At 32.6% G+C, this 15,872-nt stretch overlaps 1 long non-coding RNA gene across 1 annotated transcript; it reads right to left on the reverse strand.

Moving 5' to 3' along the window:
* Positions 1–5,795: 5,795 nt before the first annotated feature.
* Positions 5,796–10,250, reverse strand: LOC110700023. Its single transcript, XR_002507071.1, has 2 exons — positions 9,763–10,250; positions 5,796–6,058 (listed from the first exon to the last, which is right to left on the reverse strand). It is a non-coding gene; the product is annotated as an uncharacterized LOC110700023 (long non-coding RNA).
* Between the last annotated feature and the right edge of the window lie 5,622 nt (positions 10,251–15,872).

The raw sequence follows: 15,872 nt of genomic DNA on the forward strand, positions 1-15,872 counted from the left end.
TGCCAATACAAAAATCACACATTTAATAAATTGAGTTAGGAAAAATTGTCAAAAATGAAACAAAATTTGAGTAGTCTGCTAAAAACAAGTCAATCTTTTAATTTTTTTTTCTGAATAATACAAATTTTGATGAGTATCCACCTTAACAAGATATTTTACCTACAACTTTATAACTAGTAACATTTTTTAAAATTTTTTTATAAATTCATTTAAGAATTTAATTTAACTCCTAAGTAAAGCTTTAATCATAGTTAATTAATAGTTCAAATAACTAAAAAAAAGGAGTTAAGCTTTAATCATAGTTTATTAACTGTTAAAATAATCATATATATATATATAAAAATCACATCCTCCCTCACCACCAGCCACGGGCCACCCCTCCTCCCCCACTACCAGCCACCCCTCCCCAGCCCTGGCAGCGCCAACTCAGCTGCCCCCCTATAACACCCCCAAATCTCCCTTTACGAAAATACTAGTAAAATACGTATAATTATACCGTAGAGATAGACTTATGCGTATTACCACTGCGTGATTACGCAAGGCTATCAAACTTACTAAATAAAACCAATACTTTGCAGCGGAATTTCAATACTCTTTTATTAATAAAACTATAAAGAGTAACCTGTAATACTCAGTATTTTCATACGTATTTTTCTAATTAATTAATTAATTAATTAATTATTATTTCATAAAAAGGGTATTTTAGTAAATTAACTTACTATTTGAATTTTGAAGCCAAAATAATATATAAATTTTAGTGCCAAAAAATTTTGAAACCTAATTATTATTTTTTGATTTTGAATAAGATTTATTATCCATTTATTTTATTTTAAAAACCGGATTATTTATATATTTCGGATATTTTAATTACAGTAAAAACTATATTTTCTTAATTATGTAAAAAGGTCCAAAAATTCCCAAATGTAGCTCTGATTTTCTTAGTTATTTTATTGGTGAGTAATTGGTATTTATTTAATTGATTATTTTATATAATAAATATTATTTACACAATTATCTTTAATTCCTAAGACCTTGCAAATTAACTTCCTAAATTATACTAGAGAGGTTCGAAAATTTGGGCTATGTATGGATGCTCAATATTTTCGACCCTCTTGTATGATTTTTGGGGGAAATTATTTCCTTAAAATCTCTTATTTTCCTTATTTCCATTTTTATATCTCCTAAATATTTGATCATCTTACTCTCCTACCTTATATTTCCCTTGATTATTCCCCAAGCAATATCCCTTACTATATTATTTTTCATGACAACACACCTTCCATATTTTATTATGCACAATCTCCTTATTATCAAAACTTTCCATATTTTTTATTCACATCTCCAAGTAATTCTTTAATTCTTCTTGCCATAATTTTTCCTACATTTGCTTACCATAATTCAAACCTATGCTAGCCTATAAATACCCCTCTAATTCATGACCAAACACTCACACAAATTCTCTTAATTCTCTCTTATTCTCGATCTTCTCCTTATTTTCTTTTCTTTTTCTTCTCCTTGTGCACCACCACCACCGTACACCACCACCACATCCGACGCCACTTGACGCCGCCAGCCACCACCGACATCCACCAGCTGCTACCTTGTTGCCACCTCTCCTCTTTTCCTTAGGTTTTCTACCTTTTCTTTTTCTCTTCTCTTATTTGATTAATTATTATTATAATGGGGGATTTATAATAATTATTATGACTAGTTTTAATTAAATAAAATCAGATTTTTTTTAATGATGTTTTGAGAAAATAATTTAAAAGGTTCATATACATATAGTTGGGGGTTTTTTATTTAATTGTTGTGATTATTTGTGAACCTTATATTAATTAAGGTTATATTTATTTTTAGGGTGTTTTCAATCAAGATTCTTGAGTTTCTTTGTGTGGTTTTGCTAGCAAGGATCGAGGTACGTTTAGGTGGCTAGATATCTATGAAAGTGATTGGTTGAATAACATGTTTATATGATTTTTATTGGTGATTGAATTAAATTTATTTGAATTGTGATTTATGAAATAAAATATGATTTTATTATATGTTTTAATAAATTGAACTTTATATTATGTCTTGAATAATAGAGTTGTGATTTGTGAAATAAAAGAATGTTTAAATAATTGGTTTTAATAAATAAATTGAGGATTGATTTTATATCATGTCTTGATCAGTTAAAATTATTGATCATGTTTTAAATGTTTGATTTTGAAAGCATGTGGAATTAAATAAAAAGGAGTTGAATTATATTGGAATTATTGAATAGGATTTATTGAATTACTATTAAAGCTTTATAAGCATGTTAGTAATCCCACTATGCGGATTTGGTTTGATAAGATTTTGGACTTTGTATGATCGATTCTTTCCTCAATAATAGCCTTGTAATATAAGGAGATTAGCTTGGAGGGTGTGCACACTTGGGCGATGAATTGGATTTGAAAAGGAATTGATTTTAATATTTATTATTGAGTTATTGGAATGATTTGAAATATTGGAATTGGTTTTGAATCATGAATTGGAATTGATTTTAAAAGCATGTTTGCTAATATATTGAGTTTAATTATCTTCCACTTATCATACTTAGCATATTTTTCTAATTTGTATTTCCTATTTATTTTGGTTCGCCCTGTTTACCTTAATGGTAAGCAGTGTTGACTAATTTCAGGTGAAGTCAATATGTGAGCATATGGAGTCTCGGTAATGTCTTCTTCTAGATTAGGAATGTTGGTCTTTTTCTTTATTTTGAGTACTCATGACAATGTATACTATTTATAGTTTTATTAATAAAAAAGTATTGAAGTTTTCTCTGTAAAGTATTTGTTTTATTAAGTAAGTTTGGTAGCCTTGCATAATCAAGTGACGATAATACACCTAAGTCTATCTCTATGGTATAATTATACGTATTTTAATAGTATTTCCGTAGAGGGAGATTTGGGGGTGTTACAAGTAGTATTAGTTTTTCGGTCCTAAAAAGATTAAAATTAGAGTAATAAAAAAATTTTAAAAAAAATTGTGGGTTGACTTAAGACAGCATATAGGATAGGTAGAGTTTCGCATTGTGTGTATAGGTCAAAAGATTTATCTTTATATAAAACTATTTTCTTATTTGTATAAAGATGAATGAGAAAAGGATTCTCGAGTTCTCTACTTAGGCCTATAATGACATGCCTCTCTGTCTAGGAAAGGCTTGCCTCGACGCTATAGGTAACTTTCCTGGGAGATGCGGGCTCGACCATCCTATATCATGACTCAAGTAACATTATTATTTTTCGAAAATAAAAAGAATTGAAATTAATTGAAACTTGAGTATGTGATTATGTGTGCATTAAAGTTGGTGTTAAAACACCCCAGGCTATGTGTAGGAGGTATGAAAATTTTGAGTTATTACCCATGGTTGGGTGATCTTAAGTTATACTTGGTTGGTTAAGTTATGAATTGCTTATTGCAAATGGATTTTGAATTGAATTGTTTATGTGATTTAGCGTAGAATTGCTTGTTTTGCATGTGTATGTGAAACAGATGGAAAAGGTTGATGAAATGAGAAAGAATTACTTTAACTTGCACTACTTGAAAGATAATGGAGTCACAGTTAGTGAATTCATAACTGGAATTGTCACTTTGGCCTTAACCCTTTATGAGAAGTATAATCTAGAAGCCTTGACCCAACCACCTTGGATGATTCTTTTGGCCTTAGCCCATTTACCTAGAAGTATGGGGATGTGATCAATAAGAATGGGATATGGAATGAAAAGCATCATCATGAAAAGAAATGGTTAGCAAGCATGTCTAGCCTTAAGAGGGACTTACACTATGTGGAGCGTAAGTATAAACCTAGTAGAAAAGTTGTCAACATTCCCAAGCCTTCAAAGGATTTCACCTTTGGAGAAGATGACCAAATGTACTACTTAAATGCCCAATCGCCTTTTTCTTATCGAAGGGAGCGTCATGAATTTGTGGAATCTAGTGATGAGTCCATACCACCTCTTGGTATGAGTAAGAATTATCCTTCTCCTAGCCGTACTCTAAGTTATGAACCTCCAAAAAGTCCTAGCCCAAAAGTCCATTTCCATGTTGCAAAAAGGTCCAAAACTCGTGTCCAAGTTGCCAAAGAAAAAGCATCAAGTCCAAATGCCCAAAAATCATGGAAATTAGTCAACACGATGAGAATTTGGACTTGATGCTTTTTTTTTGGTAGCTTGGGCACGAGTTCAAGGACTTTTTGCAACATGGAAATGGACTTTTGGGCTAGGACGTTTTGGAGGTTCATAACTTGGAGTACGGCTAAGACAAGGGTAATTCTTGCTCCTACGAAGAGGTGGTATGGACTCATCACTCGATTTCACAAATTCATGACGCTCCCTTCGATAAGAAAAAGATAATTGGGCATTCAGGTAGTACATTTGGTCATCTTCTCCAAAGGTGAAATCCTTTGGGCTTGGGAAAGCTGACAACTTTTCTCCTAGGTTCATACTTACGCTCCACATAGTGTAAGTCCCTCTTAAGGCTAGACATGCTTGCTAACCATTTCCCTTCATGATGATGCTTTTCGTTCCACATCCCATTCTTATTGATCACTTCCCCATACTTGTCAAAGAGAGATTGATATTTCTTGACAATAGGTAAATGGGCTAAGACCAAAATAATCATCCAAGGTGGTTGGGTCAAGACTTCTGGATTATAATTATCATAAAGGGTTAATGCTAAAGTGACAATTCCAGTTATGAACTCACTAACTTTGACTCCATTATCTTTCAAGTAGAGCAAGTTAAAGTAATTCTTTCTTATTTCATCAATCTTTTCCTTCTGTTTCACATACACATGCAAAACAATCAATTCAATGCTAAATCACATGAACAATCAATTCAAAATCCATTTGCAATAAGCAATTCATAACTCAACCAACCAAGTATAACTCAAGATCACCCAACTATGGGTAATAACTCAAATTTTTCGGACCTCCTACACATACCCTAAGGTGTTTTAACACCAACTTTAATGCACATATAATCAAATACTCAAGTTTCAAATAATTTCAATTCTTTTTATTTTCGAAAAATAATAAAAATGTACTTGAGTCATATTATAGGACGATCGAGCCCGCGTCTCCCTGAAAAGTTACCTACAGCGTCGAGGCGAGCCTTTCCTAGACAGAGAGACGTGCCCATTATAGGCCTCCGTAGAGACACTAGTACATAATTAACCTCAAGTAACACCCAAAAGGTGTTACATAAAGTGGTAAAAGTGTTATTGTAGATAATAGGTAACACTTTAGTGGGTGATACATCCGCCCCTGTTACCTAAGGCCTTATGTAACACTTTGGACAACGTATGGTAACACTTTAAAAAGTGTTACTATAAACTCTCTTATGTAACACTTTTTTATATTATTGGTATCATTATAAAGTGTTACTTTTTATTTCTTAGGTACCACTTACTTATTTTTAGTAACATTTTTCAATCATATAGTAACACTTTTTTCGAAATTGTGTATCACTTTTGCGAACAAATGTATCACCTTGTTGATTATTAGGTAACATTTTTCAATCATCTTTCGACATTTAGTAACACTTCATTCAATCTGATGTATAATAATAATAATAATAATAATAATAATAATAATAATAATAATAATAATAATAATAATAATAATAATAATAATTATAATAATGATGATAATAATAATAATAATAATAATAATAATAGTAATAATAATAATAACGATAATAGTAAATTGATTGACTTTGTAAGTTTTTTGATATTTTATAATAATAACAATAATAACGATAATAACAAATTGATTTAACATTGAAAATAAATTTATTGAATGAATATATTTTACATTAGTATAAATACAAATACACAAGTGTACTCTTTTTCACAGTAGAAAGACTAGGAATCCTAAAGACAAGGGGCTATTATGCCCCATCTCATCGCAACTACTAGTTAATCCGTTAGCATGATCACCTCTCTGAAAAACAGAGGCACATGGAAATGACTCCAAAACGGCAATCCCTTTCTCGGCGTTTCATCTCATGGAGTAAAGTAGCTACACTTCGAGCACCTGAAAAAAGAGCAAGAGTAGGAACTGAGAACAACAATACACTAATCGTGCATCAAGGCCTTTTTGTTCGCTAACTAAATTTTATAGATTATTTCACACACTAAAATCAAATTTAGAAATTTGCTGATAACCAGATTTTACAAAGTACAACTGATTGTAGCTGATATATATATATATATATATTTTTATTTCTTCCCAAACAAAGCCAAACTCATTATTCAATAAGAATTTTCTCTCTAGTAAGCAAAAATGCATCCATGTAGCTCCCAAAGGATGTCCAAGAGTTATTTCTCCTGTTTTAACATTAACATTTACTAAATCGAGGTTTCGTTATTTACGACAGTAAACATACTATGATGCAAAGGCCTGTATTGAAAATGGATACTAATTACTAAATATGAGGCAGCTACTAGTAGAAAATATCAAAAAGACACCCCCTAATTGGCACCGGTTCAGTCCAAACCGGTGCCAAAAATGGCCTACAAAATTGGTGGGAAACTGAACCAGAGTAAAAGGCACCGGTTCACTTCAAATCGGTGCCAAAAACAAATAGGCCACCGGTTTGAACTGGTGCCTTTTGAACCGGAGCCATAAAAAAAACAAAAAAAAAACCGGTCCTTTTAAACCCATGGATCCACCCCAACCCTAAAACTACTCCTCTCATCCTCTTTCTCTCTCCTCTCATCTCCTCCTCTTTCTCCATTCTCGATCTCCTTCTCCTCCTTCTATAGTTTTATTTCTATTTATTTTTCTCGATCTTCTTCTTCTCCTTCTAATTCTCTTTAATTTTTCGATCTCCTTCCTCACAATCACGAAGAACACATGCAACATCTCGATTTTCTGGGTTTTTGAAGACCACATGCAACACCGATTTGTGAGGGAATTTATGGGTTTTGTTTTAATTTTCTGGGTTTTTTGTTTTAATTTATTTTTTAATTGATTTTTTAAAAATTTTAATCTATTTAAATTCTTTTTTTTTTCTAGGTTATTGGTTAGATTGATTTCAATCAAATTTCTTGGTTATTGTTTATCGAATTTTTGGGTTTTTTTTTTTTTTTTTTTTTTAAAAAAAATTTTAATCGATTTTAAGTTGAATCGAATTTTTAATCTTTTTTTTTTAATCAATTTCGATTTTGATTTTTTTTTTTCAGATTTAAATCGGATTTATTTTCGATTTCAATTATTTTTTTGTTTCTGGGTTTTTCGAACACCGATTTTAATTTTTTTGCATTGGTTTTTTTTATTTTAATTTTTTCCAATTTCTGGGTTTATTCGATTTTAATTTTTTTGCATTGGTTTTTTTTATTTTAATTTTTTCCAATTTCTGGGTTTATTCTAATTTTAATTTTTGCATTGGTTTTTTTGATTTTAATTTTTTTTTTCCTGGGTTTTTTCAATTTCAATTTTTTTTTCGTTTTCTGGGTTTATTGGAAAACTGGTTTTTTTTCGATTTCAAGTTTTTTTTTTCTGGGTTTTTTGGATTTCAATTTTTTCTGGGTTTGAGTTTTTTTTTCAATTTTTGGGATTAAATTTCTGGGCTTTTTCTTTCGAAGTTTAATTATATTAATCGATTTTTTTTTGTTTTAATTGGTGCAAGTATGTTATTTAGATTTGAAATCGAAGAAGCAAGATACAAGCAAGAATGAATGAGTTTTTTTTTTTTTTTTGAATTTATATTGTAATTTTTTTTTTAAATTTATGCTGTAATCAAAGTTTTTATATGTTGTAATTTTTTTTTATCATATATTGCAAATTTTCGATTCTTGTTGATATGTTGCAAATTTTCGATTCTTGTTGATATATTGCAAATTTTCGATTCTTGTTGATATGTTGCAAATTTGCTGGAAAAAACAAAACAAAAAAAAGAAAAAAAAATTTGGGCATTTTTGGCACCGGTTTGAACCGGTGCCTTATTAAACCACTTTTGGCACCCCCACATTGGCACCGGTTCAAACCGGTGCCTTAGGCCGAGTTTGAACCGGTGCCAGTTTCATATTTTCACGTAGTGAGCTAGTTCAGAGAGCTAACCACAACTATCTCTAATAGATTAGTATCGTTCAACTTTAGCCTGATAAATTTTAGAGCAGTAGGAATGGAAAAAGCTATGAAAAATGCATTATAATTCTAGTCCAAGCAAACCTGACAAGCAATTACGGAGTACATAAGAAGGGATTAAAGATCAACACTATTCATGAAAAGCAAAATGTTATCACGTACACTATAAAGAACTAAAAAATGGGCAACACTAATAGCTTACTAAAGAGACAACAAAGAAAAATAAATATCAGTTATTATCTCACTATAATGAACTCCATTTAACAATCAATGCATTATGAGACTTTAGCCCTAGTACAAGACAAAAACCAAACACGGAACCCAAAAAAAAGGCAAGTGTTCATTAAAGTTACTCACTTTGTAAAATGCAGTGAAAAAGAGCCAGATTCTGAATATAATCTTGAGTAAATACCACAAATTGAAATTAGTTGAATCTTGAATGGCATATTAACTAGCAGATTTATCAAGTAGAAATTGAAAATCAAAAGCAGATTGAATCTGTATTAAAATTCCACAACAAGTTCACATAATAGCTTTTAGAATTTACTCATGGGTGTATCTTTATGTGCTTGCGGGTTGTGGCTTAGGAACCTAATCCCATATCTAGCAAGCGAAATATGGTTATAAAACATTAATTTCAAAGTTGGTCATGGAATGAAAAGGTACTTGACAAAGCAATTACCTTCTGAATATCTTCTCGTAGAAGAGCTTTGAGATTTTCACAGGATGTCTGTTACTAACAAAAGATATTGTTGAATTCTAAAAATTGTTAACATACAATATTATAGATAATTAGATTACCCTTGACTTTAAAAAATAAGATAAACTTACCCTTGACTAATCACGTATCACAAACATCATAGTTGAATAAAATAGTAATTACTACTTATACAATCTATACATCAATTAATCTACAAGCATACTTGATTAAGGTCTGATATAGCAAAAACAAACAAAAATAAATATAGGAAACAATGTTGCACTTAAAATACAATCTTCAATAGAGGTCTATTTGCTCACTATGTCATGTACATCAATTGTAGATTACTGAGAAAATTCACAAGGACAGAACAATTAGACTATGTACTTACATGTTTTTAAGTACAGTATTGGAAATAACAAGAGTAAAGAGATCACTTTGTTTATCAAAAGTTGTATCATCATAGACATGCAAGATGTCAAGTAGAAGATTTCAGCAATGGGTTAAGTCTGTTCAAACTTCACTATAATAGCTGATACACAACATTTTTACTCCAGCAAGCAAAAATCAAATTTACCAAAATAAATCACTAGTTGCTCTAAAGGGCAAAGATCTCATTAGAATCATCATCTTCCTCCTATTTGAATCCAACCCCAAAATTCGAACCCTAATTCTAACAAATTGAATACAAACCAAAAATTTGAACCTTTATCCTAAACAATAAATAGCAGCAAGCAGCAAGCAGCAAGAAATAAAAAAACAAGTAATTGCAAAGCAAAAAATTCAATAAAACAAAAAACAAAAACAAAATCCCCAATTTCATAGAAATGTGGTTTATATGTACCGTAAAATCAAGAAAAAAAAACGAAATCACCAAAATTAAAACCCGAAATCATAAATTCAACAAATAAATTACCCTTAATCGAAAAAAAAGAAGAAATAAAAATACAATTAGAGGAGCCGATGGTGCCAATTAGTGGTGGTGGTGCGGTTTCAGCTTAAGGTAGAGGTGGTGGTAGCTGCCCGGCGTCGGCTTGAGCAAGGTGGTGGAAGTCACTCTTCATCTTCTCTACGAGGAAAGAGAAAGAAAAAGAGTGGGTTAATTGAATTGAATGAAATAATTCCTTGAATGAATAATACTGTAATTGTTTTTTTGAGGAAAAATGAATAATATTGTATAAAGTAAAGATAAAGGGTGTTTTTATTTTTAATTTTTTTTAATGTTTTTATTTCTAGTACATAAAATACTTGACAAATTTTCTTTATAAAGGGTGTTTTTTTTACTCTTAATAGTGTTACAATAAAGTGTTACTTAATATTCAAGTGTTACAATTAAGTGTTACCTAATATCAAACTGTTACAAACAAGTGTTACTTAATGTCAAAGTGTTACAATAATGTTACTTATGAGTTAGTTAAGTTTCTAGCCATGAAAGTGATACCATGAGGTATTACCTTAGATCATTTTTGTAGTAGTTAGAACTCGAGAATCCTTTTCTCATTTATTTTTCCACAAATAAGAAAATAGTTTTATATAAAAATAAGACTTTTGACTTTCACACACAATGCGAAACTGTATCTATCCTATATGCCTTCTTAAGTCAACCCACAATTTTTTTTAATTACTCCAATTTTAGTCTTTTTATGACTGTAAAACTGATACCACTTTGTAACACCCCCAAATCTCCCACTACGGAATTACTAGTAAAATACGTATAATTATACCGTAGAGATAGACTTAGGCATATTACCGCTGCATGATTACGCAAGACTACCAAAATTACTAAATAAAACCAATACTTTGCAGCGGAAACTTCAATAATCTTTTATTAATAAAACTATACATAATATCCATTGTCACGAGTACTCAAAATAAAGACAAAGAACAACATTCCTAACTGTAGGGAATATTTCAAGCATTACCCCAAACTTGAACCCCACTGTGATCATACACTAAAGCATGGTGGCGTCCAAAGGTAAGGAAGCTAGAGCAAAAGAGTCGCCAACAAGTTTTAGGAACTTGTAAATTAAACCGTTCACAGGGTGAAGGTTACACCCCTTAACGATCCAAGAGATCATCAACTCCAATAGGTCTGGAACCATAACTGGAAGTTCGGGGATGAAGGTACAAATCAAACCTAAAAGAGATTGAACATGCCCAAATAATAGGCCTCTACTTTATTCTTCTCGTATTCGTGTAGGCTTTCTGACTAACATGCAATCAATAGGTTAACCCTAAACCTGTTTAATCTATGTTTGTTGAATATAATGCACAAATAAAACTATTATTGGCGATCACTTGAATTATAATCATATTAACCGTAAACAAGATTATTAATTATCTTATTAAGCGTGATTACAAATACAAATTCCCTTTAAACATGCATAAAAGGCGTGATCAAGCAATAATAATAAATATTAAGCAACATGATAACAATAATAACAATAATGATAATTATAACAATAATGAAAATAACAATCATAACTAGAATAATCATGTTAAAGCATAATAATAGCAAGATCCTAGGCATGATAATAACAAGATTAATAACAAGCCCTAGCATGTTACTAAACATCAAAGATCAAATATATAGCCCTAACATGATACTAACATGAATATTAGGAAAGACAATAAAAGGCATCACAGAAATCATAATTGACATTATATTCTTTACTCTAATCATGATACTAGGAACTTATTGTTGTCACCCTAAACATCAAAATTAAGAAAAGCATCCTAACATGATACTAGGAATCAAAATAGGAACCTAAACATGATTTCTATATCATAATATCAATGAAAATAATTAAAACACTTACTTGGATGCCTCGTATCTCTTTCTAATAACAAAATACACGCGTTAGTAAATTTCAAGGAAAATAATAATCAAACAATTAAATTAAATAATTGAAAGAGAGATTTGAAAGTTTAGACTAGATTTAGGACCAAATCCTTAGAAATTAAACCCTTCACGTCTAGGGCGAAGGCAACTTCAAATTATGCTAGGTGTGTCTAGTGCTAATGTATGAGGAATTTTGTATTTGAGAAAAGGCTAGTTTAGAAAAGAGAGAGAGAGTATCAAGAATTTCTTGATGAGAATTGGTTAGAGTTGATGATTAAAAACGGAGGTTTTAGGAGGCTATTTATATAGAAAATCAGCCGAATATGATAAAAAACAAATTAGAGTTTGAAGAGGAATAAAACACAACGCTGTCGCCAAACACGCGCCTGTCGCCAGGCGCCAGACGTGTCGCTAGACGCCAGTTCTGTCGCCAGGCGACAGACTGCGGTTGCGGCGCTGCAATCAGTTTTTCCACGCATTTTCTTATTTTGATAAAATTTAAACGGACGAGGGGGTAAAACTGTAATTTCCTTAAAAACACTTCTTTTATTCTAATTAAAACTCTTAAAAGTCAATTTATCAATGCTAATCAAATTAGGATTCAAAAGAACCTTCTAGAAGATTCTAGGAGACTATAATCAATCCTAATCGCATTAGGAATGATAAACCAATAATAAGCCCTCCTCTAGATCATTGGGCCGCATATAGAAATCAAACCAGGCCCAGTTTAGTAATTTGGCCATAACTTCCTCATTATTCATCGGAATTGGGCTTATAATATATCGTTGGAAATCTCTTTTCAAACTTGACCCAACTACACTATTATTGGACCCTTTTCATGGACCAAACTAAACTTGATTGGCTGTTTTCGTAAAAAAGGTTTTCAAAAACAGAGAGAAAGAAAAGAATTAAAAACTAACCGCAACACTAGACTTTCCACACTTTCACTTCATTCGATTATGATTCGACGTGTGTAGGCGTCGTTTGAAGTGCGCCTACGTTAAAGCATGTGTGAATATGCTTGACACTAATAGGAAGTGGGAATTGACATAATACGATTAGGGACAAGGAAAGTAGGGAGCCGCCAACAAGTTTTTAAGGAACTTGTAAACCGTTCACAGATCATAAAAGGCAACCACGATAAGGGACAACGATAGGCAACAACAATTGACCCGTGAAGGTTACACCCCATTCATAATCCATGAGATTACTAACTCCATATGGTTCGGAACCACGAAAGGAGGATCGGGGATGATGGTACGAAGTGAGTCATGGAGTCACATTTGCCCGTATTGGCCTCTACTCGATTCTCATAGTGAAAAGTGATCCTGCGATCTCAAAGGCATGTAAACAAAATATTCAATTTGCTCCAAACTATTATTAAGCTAAATTGGTTTAATATTAATGCAACACATAATTCTAAAATATTGTGATCACTTGAATTAACAACAAGATTAAAAAGGAACCTAAACCGCTTGTCCAAATTATCTTATTAGGTGTGATTTTCAATTACATAATTCCCTTTAACATGCAATGTTGTGATCATAAAATATAATAGAGTTATCATTAATATTGGAAGCAATTTAACAATAATTCCAACAATATAAAATCATTAGAAAAATAATAGAAATTAAAGGAACATAATTCTTACTTTGATTCTATTTGCTTGCAACTACAAAATAAAAAAAACGAGTTAGTAACTTCAAGGAAATAATAATAAAACAATAATTAAATTAAATTAAATAAAGTAGACTTGATTTGGGGCCAAACCCTCAAACAGTTCTACCTTTCACGCCTTGGCTTAAGGACAGAACCACGAGTAAAGTACGGACTCCTTGGAGTGCTCAAAGAAGGAATTTTGAAAGAAGAAGGATAGGCTAGAGCATAGAGGAGAGAAAAAATAGAGAATTAATTGATGCTCCGTACATCAGAAATGAGGGGGTATTTATAGAAAAAATGTGTTGAGGGAACACACGGAACCCTAAAATGATAAAAACCCTAAAAAAGTATACCGTGACACGGAAAAGTGTACCGTGACACGGGAAATCCCACCGTTAGACGGGAAACATTCCCGTGACACGGTGTACTTTTTGTGTGACAGGGGAAATATTTAGTGAACGGGGAAGATAACGCGTTAAGGGTTTACGCGGAAAGGACACGGAAACCCCCGTGTCATAGCAGGTGTCCCGTGTCGCGGGGAATCCCATTGTCAGACGGAACAGTTTTCCGTGACACGGTGGGCTGTTGCCGTGACCCGGGAGTTTTCAGTCTGTTTTTCAGTCTATATTCGTTTTTAACCCTAATTTCGTTCAGCATTTTAAGTGTCGATTGATAATTTCGGGACATTTCTAATTTATTATTATTTGGGCTAAAATAAGAAAATAAGTAAATAAAAATAAATAAAAAGTTTGGGCCAAAAATAAATAATAAAAAATAAAAAAGTTTTGGGCTAAAATTAAATAATATGCTTTGACTAAACATCAAGACTGATCCATGGACTATTCAAAAATTGAATTTAATTAAATATGATTTTTTAAGCACTCTTGGGATTAAATACTGAACCCGATCAATAGTGGCGGTGAAAGGTTGTTCATCATCGATTCATCGGGTTTGATTTTGGGGAGACATTTTTAGGTGTCTACAACATGAAAGGTACTTATCACCGTGTTTGGTTTTGGGGAGACACAAATGGGTGTCTACAGAAGCCCCCACTTTGACTGAGTTTGGAGAAACGCAAGTTTCGAAAACAAAAGTCGAAGTAGCGATAGGGACGGAGAATGATTCAGAACGTTCTGCGATCCTAAATCATTCTTGTAACGTCGATACCTTGGAAACTAGCGTTAGTTAAACAGATAAAAGAGTTAAGAAACGTGTATCTTGCACCGTCGAGCACACGTCTCTAGAGGTAACCGATTTGTTGCTGCATTTGCTGTTGTGACAACCTTCCACAAGCTAGGGAACACCATTTTGTTGTTTTGATGTTCTCTCGTCTCTGAACAATGGAGCTTTTTTTTATGTCCACGCGTCTCTGAACAATGAGGTTCTTTTTTGTTTGACGATCTTCCTCAAGCTAGGGGATACCGCCCGAAGACTGCTACGATTGTAACTGCCTCCAATTTCCGCTGTGATAGTCTTCTGCAAGCCAGAGAACTCCATCGAAGATTGCTTCGCCTGAAACGATCCTCAGTTGTTGCGATATTTCGGGTGATGACAATCCTCTTTTCTTTGGGAATAGTTGCCAACACAACTCTTGTATGATGTATGACAATCCGATTTAGTGAAAGTTGTCAATGCTTCGTAACAATCCATCCTTGGAAATGTTGCCACGATGAAGCGACAATCCGTATCTCGAAAAATTTGCCAAAATCCAATTTTGGGAAAAGTTGCCAATGCTTTGTAACAATATTTCATAAGAACTTTGCTACGATCGACAATCCACATCTTGGAATATAACTCTTGAAAGAAATCCACCTTGGAAATTTGCCAATGCTATGCGACAATCCTTTTAGGAAAATATTGCCTCAATTGCCAATCCACGTCTTGGAACATTTGCAAAAAAGAGTCGATCGACAATCCACTTTGGGAAAATTTGCCACTTACTGAAATGAATGACAATCCACGTTGAGCAACCTTTGCCGGATTTTATGATGAATAGAGACCTACGACAATTCTTTGGGAAATTTTTCCATAGGGAACTGGGTGTATGACAATCCAATCTCAGAAAACTTTCCAGAGATGACAATCTGAACTTGGAAAAAATTGCCAAATAGAGAAGGAGCACGACAATCCACGCTTGGAAACTTTGCCAGAGATGACAATCCAATCTTGGAAAAAATTGTCGTCAAAGAAGATGCGCGACAATCGATATTTTGGAAATATTGTCAGTTGGGGATGACAATCCAATATTGGAAAAGTTGTCGTTTAAGTGCTTGATTTTGAACCGATGCCTTGGTGCTTGTAATGATCCAATGCTTAGGCGCTTAAGCTAAGTGAGACGATCGTCGTCAGGTCAATCAATTACTGCGATTGTAATCGAGCCGACTACTAATCATGTTAATTTGCTTATAGGGGCTAACTGGCGTACCAAGGAACCCAATCAATTTAATATGACTTCCGTTGTAGACACCTACTTTTGGCCTCTTGTCCCGAAAGGAAGTGCGATGATGTTACAAAAATTCGTTCTTCATGTTAGATCAAAGTTGAAATGTTTATGGACT

Source organism: Chenopodium quinoa, unplaced genomic scaffold (assembly GCF_001683475.1).
Source record: "Chenopodium quinoa cultivar QQ74 unplaced genomic scaffold, ASM168347v1, whole genome shotgun sequence".
NCBI classification, from domain to species: Eukaryota; Viridiplantae; Streptophyta; class Magnoliopsida; order Caryophyllales; family Amaranthaceae; genus Chenopodium; species Chenopodium quinoa.